Source organism: Triticum aestivum, chromosome 3B (assembly GCF_018294505.1).
Source record: "Triticum aestivum cultivar Chinese Spring chromosome 3B, IWGSC CS RefSeq v2.1, whole genome shotgun sequence".
Lineage (NCBI taxonomy): Eukaryota > Viridiplantae > Streptophyta > Magnoliopsida > Poales > Poaceae > Triticum > Triticum aestivum.
The window spans coordinates 274,561,180-274,570,272 of record NC_057801.1 but is presented as its reverse complement, the minus strand read 5'-3'; the positions used below and the strand labels follow the sequence as shown (position 1 = coordinate 274,570,272).

The window sequence follows — 9,093 nt, the reverse complement described above, 5'->3', positions numbered from 1 at the left end:
GCTTTCCAGAGTTCTATTTCAAGTGCTTGGAACAGCCGACTGGCCAACGGAGTCCTGCTTGACCACGACTCATTTGCTTGGCAGCACATATTGTTTGGTTTATGGTATTCGACATAGTAATTGTTTTGATCAACACCAGCCTTTATTGCCCGTCCATTGCATCTGTGTATGCTTCTTACTCTTCTACAGTTTGTTGATTGAAATTAGGCCACTGTGAATAGAGATGCCTAGCTCTTGCGAAGATTATTGGAGAAGCGAAGAAACACCCAGAATTAAGTGCACAAAGCTGCGAGAAGAATTTCGGATGCCATGAAGCCAATTGCATCAATGTGTCCAAACGGACCTTGCATTGTATGGTAACTTGGTCAAATGTCATATCTGCAAGTATTAAAAATGATTTTGTAGAAAGCAACAATAAGAAAATTAGGAGCAAGCACAGTTAGTGAACGGAAGGTATCAAAATGGAGTGCAGTTTTGTCATATCCTTGCCATAGGTGAACCTCGATTTCCATAGATAGAAAGTCATGGGGGAGAAGAAGATATAGCCGGGTACAGAGGAGGACGAAAAGGGGATCAATTCAAGGATGCCCAGGACTATCTACTGTGCACGTTATATAACCGTGCTTACAAGCCCACTGCCAGGTCCGAGTATTCGGTCGCCATCCCACCACTTGATTGTGCCTCCTTCCCTCGAAGACGTACTCCTGTTAGTGCTGGTGCGATCTTCAACTTAGCAGTTATGACATGAGCTCCCCCTGAAGTTTCAGTTTGTCCCCAAGCTGGTGCCAAGTAGCACTTGCTGCTGGCAACCCAGACCATTTGATGAGAACTTGGAGCAAGGAAGCATTCCCTTTCTTGACTAGGCGTCTGTCCAAAATTTCTTCGGGGACTACATTCATCCCATTAAGCAGTGGTGGTTCTGCCAATGCCGAATAGACTGGTATATGATCTGGCGCATGAGTCTTCAACTGAGACACATGAAACACAGGGTGTACCTGACTAGTGGGTGGCAGTTCCAACTTGTAAGCTACTGTGCCCACCCTCCCCAAAATTTTATAAGGTCCAAAGAACTTCATTGCCAGCTTTGGGTAAGGTTTGTTGACCACAAAAGCTTGAGCATATGGTTGCAGTTTTAAGAACACTGTATCTCCCACCATGAATTCTCTGAAAGTCCTGTTCTTATCAGCATCAGACTTCATCTTGGTTTGAGCTCTCTTCAAGTGCTGATGCAAAAATTCCGAATACTGTTGCCTTTCATTAAGCCAGTCCCGCAATTCCAATTGTTGTGATTGCAAGGGTTGAGGCAGATTTCCCAAGTTTGCCTCATGTCCATAGAGTGCTTTGAATGGGGTACATCCCAAGGCAGAGTGATAAGTAGAGTTATACCAGAATTCAGCTAGAGGTAGCCAAGTTGCCCACTGCTTTGGTGTATCATTCACAGCACATCTCAGATACATTTCCAGGCATTGGTTGACCCCAGGGGCGGGCCCACCTCAATTCAAGGGTATTCAACTGAATACCCATTATTTTTGCCAAAAAGCTAGGTATACATACTATATACACTGTGTTGTACTCCCTCCGTTCCGAAATAATTGTCGTTGGGAGTTCCTCTCCGACCAGGTGAAAACGCACAAAAGTACAGAAATACCCCTCGTTTGAAAACAGATCGTCTTCCTCCTCCATCCGCGAGGCAGCACCCCTCCAGTCCAGGACTCCTCCATCCTCCGTCGGGCTCCTCCAGGCCAGCGCCCCTCCGTCGGACTCCTCCAGGCCAGCGCCCCTCCGTCAGGCTCCTCCAGGCCAGCGCTCCTCTTTGCCCCTCCTCCAGGCTCCTCCAGGCCAGCGCTCCTCTTTGCCCCTCCGCCAGGCCCCTCGTCGCCCCTGCTTCTCCGCCGGGCTCCTCCAGGCCAGCGCTCACCTCCTGCCCCGCCTGACCCTGGCCAGCGCTCAACTCCTCCTCCGCCCCCACCTCCTCCACGGCTACGGCCAGGCCACCAGCGGCTCCATTCTAGTGAACTCCCCTGCTCTCTGCTCATCTTTGTGGTAGGCATCCTGCAAAATTGTTCATGTTACTTTTCAATCAAGAAATCAGGAATACTAGCAATATATCGATATCAAGATCATGATCTGCTAGTTTTGGAAACGTTCACTCAGGAAATCAGTCAATGAGGATATCAAAATGTTTTGGTAATGGAGTAGTGTGCACATGTACATTGTCGCTAGGTGTGGGTACAAAATTACGGTATCTTGAGCATCCCCACCAACAGAATTATAGTTGAGAAAATTCAGCCAGGGCACAATTTCAAAACAGTAAGACCAGTCACAAAACAGAAAGTCTTGGTTTGAAAATGGTAGGTAGGTCACCTTACCAGCTTCTCTTTCTTTCATTCATTTCCATCACCATCACCTTGGCTCAAGTTCGCTTTCTTTCACACTATCAAAGGAATTCAGTTAGGAGTAACACCAAGTGAATCAAATTTGCAAATGATGTACTGAAAAGGGTGTTGTTTCTTGACAAGAAAAGGCAGAATTGATGTACTGAAAAGGGTGTTGTTTCTGAAACAATTGTCATATTATGAGTTCACCTAAGGAAATTAAGCTGGTTTCTGAAAGTTCAAATAAGGTGCACAAACCCTTAAGGTTCAAATAAGATGACCATGACAGTAAAAGTAATATTGACATGGAGTAAACATTAGCACTAATTGAAATGAGTAAACACTAGCAATATTAACAGAATTAAACACTAGCAATATTAATAGGAGTAAACAGAAATATTAGTACAAGTGCTAAATCTGATTTGGTCTTTTTGCAAGCTTTTACTCCTACACTACTCCTAATTAAATGAAGAAGATCTTGAACTAATGTAAGAGAAGAGAAAAAGGAGTGAGAAGCAAGAATTTAGTTAATTTTAATTAACTGGAAAAGGATTTAGTTGATTTTTACTCCTACACTAAATCTGGAATACTCCTACAGATCAGTAACCATGAACTTTCTCAATAACAGTATAGAAGGGCACAATACTGGGAAGTTTGTTAGTCTAGCATGGTAGCAACAGTAAAATATATACAAGCAGGCACTCCCTTCTCTATATATGAATTCAACTAAGAGATCCGCTGATCTAACGCGCACAAATTCTTCATTAACCTAGGAAACTAATTATGGCTGGTAATGCTTCATTAACCTAGGAAACAAATTCTTGCTTTGACAGTAAACAGACAACAATTGACCATAACAATATTGTCACTGTTGCTTTGACAATAAGCAGACTGAATTTATATGTACTTCTTCTTCTTCTTCTTCTTCTTGTACTTCTACTTCTACTTCTACTTCTACTTCATCTTACATATTCATATCTTCAGGAGAAAATGGATCTCCCAGATCTCAACTTCACTCCACCTGTAGAAGATGTGGATGAAATGGACGAAGATGCAGGAGAGCGAATGGAAGGAGATGAAATTGTTCAAGATCCAGGAGAGTGAATGGAAGGAGATGAAATTGTTCAAGATCCAGGTACAGTTACCGTTGATCATTCCATCATTTCATCATTTGATCATTCCATCACTTCATCACTTGATCATTTCATTTAATCATTTCTCTGTTGTATGTCTTGGTGCAGGTGTTGGGCAAGTTGCTAGGAAATATAAAACCCTCAATGACCAGCAAAAAATTGCTGCTTATGTAGCAATGCATACACTGTGTATGAGTAGAGGAGGCACTTTTTTGGGAACTGACAAGCAAGACATTGCAAATTTTTTCGGAGTGGGTGTTTGGAGTATACAAAGAATTTGGAGAAAAGCAATGAGGCAAATTAGCGAAGGTAAAGAGGTGGATGTTTCTAATAAAAAAAAAGAAATTCTGGAAGAAAGCCTAAGGACATTAATCTAGAAAAAATCCTAACGATCCAATTAAACAAAAGGTCTACCATTAGGTCACTTGCTTGGCAACTGGGGTGTAGCCCTACCACACTTCATAGAAAGTTCATGTTAAACTTGATAAGGAGGCATACAAACTGCGTGAAGCCAGCTCTAAAGGACCAGAATAAGAAGGATATGATGAAATTTTGTTTGTCGATGCTTGATGAGGCAACAACAACAACACCAAGGCCTAAGTTCAAGACTATGCATAATGTTGTCCATATTGACGAGAAGTGGTTCAACATGACCAAGAAGAATAGAACCTATTATCTGCTGGACGGGGAGGAAGAGCCTACAAGGCCTATACATGGCAACTGTATTGGAAAGGTGATTTTCTTGACGGCCGTTGCTAGGCCGAGGTGGGACAGTGAAGGAAACGTGACCTTCTCTAGGAAAATCGGTATCTGGCCATTCGTGAAAGAAGTTCCTGCTCAAAGGAGAAGCGACAACAGGCCCAGAGGTACAATAGAGACAAAATCAATAAAGGTCGACAAAAAAGTGATGAGGGAGTTCCTGATAGAGAAGGTCTTGCCAGCAATACAAGCTGTTTGGCCTGAAGGCGATGCTGGACAAACCATCTACATTCAGCAGGATAATGCTAAGCCCCATATCTTGCCAGATGATCAGGAATTTCTAGAAGCTGTCGCAAAAACTGGACTTGACATCAGAATAATACAACAGCCTCCCACCAGTCCTGATTTGAATGTGCTTGACCTTGGGTTTTTCAACTCGCTCCAATCCCTGACAGATTGTCTGAGTCCTAAAACACTACAAGACCTTATTAAGGGTGTTTTGGAGGAATTTGAAGGCTATGATGTTTACAAGCTCAACAGAATTTTCCTAACTCTGCAGACGTGCATGATTGAGATCCTAAACCATGCAGGGGGCAATGGGTATAAAATACCCCATGTAAACAAGGAAAGGCTTGAGGGGATTGGGCAACTACCTCCAAGATTATCATGCCCTCTAGAGGTTTACGCAAATGCATTATACAACTTAGAGCTAATGGAGAGCGTTCAGTAATGGAATATGAGCTTGTGATGATGCTTGCGGTGAGGTTGTGATGCTAGTGATGATGCTTGTGATGCTTGCAATGAGGCTGTGATGCTAGTGATGAGGCTGTGATGCTAGTGATGATGCTTGTGATGCTTGCGATGAGGCTCTGATGCTAGTGATGAGGTTGTGATGCCAGTGATGATGCTTGTGATGCTAGTGATGAGGTTGTGATGCTAGTGATGATGCTTGTGATGCTAGTGATGCTTGTCATGTCTGTAATAATCCATATTTGAGTATGTTGGAGTACGTTGTTTTTGTGGAGTATGTTGGAGTATGTCTAACTCCACTTGTATGTGTAACTCCACTTGTATGTCTCCACTTGTATTTTTACTCCATGTATTTTTTTACTCCATACTCCATTTGTATGTGTATATTTCTACTACTCCATTTGTATGATCATTCGCTGATAGGAGAGTAGTAGGAGAGGAGAGGAGTGAATTCAAGAAGAGTATGTGAGAGGAATATGAGAGGAAAGGAGATAGAAGAGGAGAGGAGTGGGCTGGAATAGGAGAGGAGAGGAAAAAAATTAATTTAAGTTTAACACAAGATAAGAGAAGAGAGGAGAGAAGAGAGGAGAGATAAGAAGAGAGAAGAAGAGAGAAGATACTTTTCTTTAATTAATGCCAAGCTACTCTTTAACATCATCCTTTGGTCAAGTTACTCACAAGCTTCCATACTGCCAAGTTTGCTTATTGGCATTCTTTTAATTTTAGTCCTGCTCCTACTAATCCTACTCCTAATCCTAATTTTAAAAAACCTGCATTAAAAGGAGTATTTTGGCACTGGATGAAAAGGAGTATTAACAACTCCAAGCTGAATACACAAATCTCTACAGCAAGCTACTCCAAGCAGTACTAAACCAACTAAGGTCACTTAAAGCAGCACTACACCAAAATACAAATACTGATGTCACTAATCTTTCCAAGCAGTACTACACTTACAGTAATCTCTGATAGGAGATTAGTAGGAGAGGAGAGGAGTACTTGCAAGTCTACACTAAACACTACACTACTCCAAGAACTACTCATACTGTTGCTGCACTTGCTGAAAAGAGAAGAGAAGTCAAGAGAAGGAGGGTACTCCTGCTACAATTCATTTAATTTTAGTTAACTCAAGTTCATTTACTGAAAAAATCATTTAGTTTTAATTAAAAAACAAGTTTCAGTTAATTAAAAAATCATTTAGTTTCATTTTAATTAATTAAAGAAAATGACTTGTTGAGAGGAAAGGAGTGGAATAGAAGAGAGAGGAGTGGAGTGGAATAGGAGAGGAGAGGAAAAAGTTTATTTTAATGCTGAAGTTTGGAAGTAAGGTCTGGAGTTTTTGATACTCAGGAAGGCTTGTGTTAAAATCAGAGGACTAGACTAAACAAAATGAAATACGCAAGGCCGCAGCAAGAACGCAGCTCACTTCAACTAAACTAAACTGAACTTATTTAGCTACTGAAGAAATGAGCAGCGACTGAAGCAACTAAACTGCAATTATAAGGAGGAGTAGCAAGCAGTGACTGAAACTGCAGATACGTCGAGGTTAACATTGACAACTACTGCAACTTTTCCTTATTACTCCAGCAAAACTACTGGAGAACTAACTGAATCTTTTCACTTGAATCAACTACTGCAACGAAATTCAGTGAATTAAGTATGCAGAGATACAACTACTACCATCAGAGAGAAACTACAGAATTAAGTATGCAGAGACAAGAGTACTGCAACCAAACTGAATATACTCCAACCAAACTGACACAAGAGTACATCAGAGATACAGAGAGATACAAGTACTGCAACCAAACTGAATTAAGTACGGAGTATGCAGAGATACAGGAGTACAACTAACTGCAGCCTTGTCGTCGCGGAGGTTCTGGCCGTGGAGGCCGCGCATGAGGGAGGCCAGCTGCTCGTCCTCCTCCATCTGCTTCCACACCCGCTTGATCTCCTTGGACACGTCCCCGAACCTCTGCATAGCATATCCATGTCCATGCAGAGCAGAAAGCGCAACGCGTGTCATGTCAGTCAGTCAGCGCGTGTCATCGTCAGAGGTACTGTAATTAATCAAGAAGCCGGAGTGGAGGGGGCTTACGGTGGACTAGATGGTGTTGGCCCTGGTCCTGCCGGTGCGTGGGGCCGGCAGCGAGGGAGGGGGCCTGAGCTCGGTGGCGACGGCGAGCACGCGGCGGAGGCGGCACTGGTGTTGGTGTGTGGAGTGGCGCGGGAGCGGGGAGACGAGCCCGGCCACGACGCGGCCCCGGCCGAACCCCCCTCACTGCAGCAGGTGCAGCGCGGACGCCGACGCCGCCGTTGCAGGCGAGCAGCACCAGCTTCGCGTACGCGGCGTCGACGGCCATCCCCTTTGCCCTTCTTCCTGGCAGCAACGACCAACTGTGTCAAGTGCGTCCGTCGCCCAGAAGCTCACCTCTGCACCGCATCCACCGTCTCCGTCGCCAGATCCAGAGCAGGTGCACGCAGATCAAGCGGTGGCGCACGCGGATCCAGCGCCTCCGTCGCCCAGAAGCTCGCCGCCGGTGCAAAAATCCAAGCTTTGACCTCGGATGTGGGATGTAAGTGTTGTGGGGTGCGAGTGGAGGCGGGAGAAAGATGGCGGCGACGGGGAGAGATGGTGGCCGGCGAGGTGGGCGAGGTGGGCGAGGTGGTTGCCGACGAGGTGGGCGAGGTGGGCGAGGTGGTTGCCGGCAAGGTTGGCGAGAAGAGAGAGGCGACGGGGAGAAGAGAAAGCAATGAGTGAGGAGCGAGTGAGTGCCGAGGCGAGGGTAAAAGTGGAAAGCGCAAAAAAATCGTAGCGTGCCGAAACTTGTACTAGTTTTCTCCACCGACAATTATTTCGGAACAGAGGGAGTATAAATAAAAATGATACTACTACTCCAGAACATGTTAGTCAAGCATTTCCCCAAAACCTAAACGCTCTGGCGGCGGCTGAGGCGATCTAGGGTTTGAGTGGAACTCGAAGGCGCCCGCTCGATCCTCATCGATGGGGCGACTGGGAATTGCGGGAGAGGATGGCTACATCCGCTCAAGGCAAGGGAACTCCGACGACTGCTGGTTCGTCTTCGGACGCTAGGGTTTGGCTGGAGGAAGCACTGGGGAAGTTAGGGATCACCGATGAGGAGGCTACACCCTTGTTTATTGATGATCGTGACGAGAGTGCGCCGGTGAAGTGGCTGTTGGCTGGGAAAGTTATGCATCGCCTTCCTCTTCATATCCAGACCATCACCAACGCCCTTCGGCTGGCATGGGGCAATCCCCGTGGTCTGAAGTTTAGGTCCATGGGGGAGAACATGTTTGTGGCGGAGTTTGAGACCCACGGAGATCGTGATCGGATTTGGGATGGATCGTCGTGGCATGTGAGCAAGCATGCAGTAATTCTGGCCCAGTTTGAAGAGAGCATGAGGCCAGATGAAGTGAATTTTGACCGGCTCCATCTTCGGGCTAGGGTCATTAATCTCCCCTATAATCTGAGAGATGATTCATGGGGTAAGATGATTGCAAAACAAATTGACAAGGATGCTAGCTCGGTGCAGTTTGACCATGTTGGTGGTTACCTACGTGCGAGAATATCTGTTGATGTATCCAAACCACTACGGAGGCGGACTCTGATTAATTCGGCAAAAAGGCAGAAGGAAGATGCATATGATATACAGTATGAGAATGTTCCACATTTTTGTTTCTCCCGTGGACGATTGGGACATGGAGATTTGTTCTGCCCAACCCCTGGACCCCATGACAAGAATGGTGAACTTCCTTTTGGTCCAAGTTTGGGGGCTTCTGATGATCGTAAGAAAGCAACGTCGGGTGAGAGTAAAGAGCAATATTCAAGTCAGAACAGTAACCGTGATACAAAGTTTTCGAGTTCTGCTGCCAAGGCCAACCCGGAGGTCACCTCTCCTGTAAAAAACAAACACCAGAATAAGCACAAAGGAGGGCCGCGACAGGAGTATCGCCGTGTGGAACCCCCCTTCTCCTACTGAACTCCGGCGCTGAACAAGTATCAGACCCTTTGGGTATTCCACCAGAGGTAGAGGACGGTGACGAGGGAGGTGGGGATGGAGCTGTCATAGAACGAGATGCAAAAAGAAGAAACCTACTCCTGATAATTCGGCAGAGGCTGC

General features: G+C 45.4%; 1 long non-coding RNA gene across 1 annotated transcript; it reads right to left on the bottom strand.

Annotated features, from left to right (window-relative positions):
• Positions 1-2,010: 2,010 nt before the first annotated feature.
• LOC123069704 (uncharacterized) lies at positions 2,011-6,900 on the bottom strand. Its single transcript, XR_006432704.1, has 3 exons — positions 6,807-6,900; positions 2,370-2,434; positions 2,011-2,052 (listed from the first exon to the last, which is right to left on the bottom strand). It is a non-coding gene; the product is annotated as an uncharacterized lncRNA (long non-coding RNA).
• Between the last annotated feature and the right edge of the window lie 2,193 nt (positions 6,901-9,093).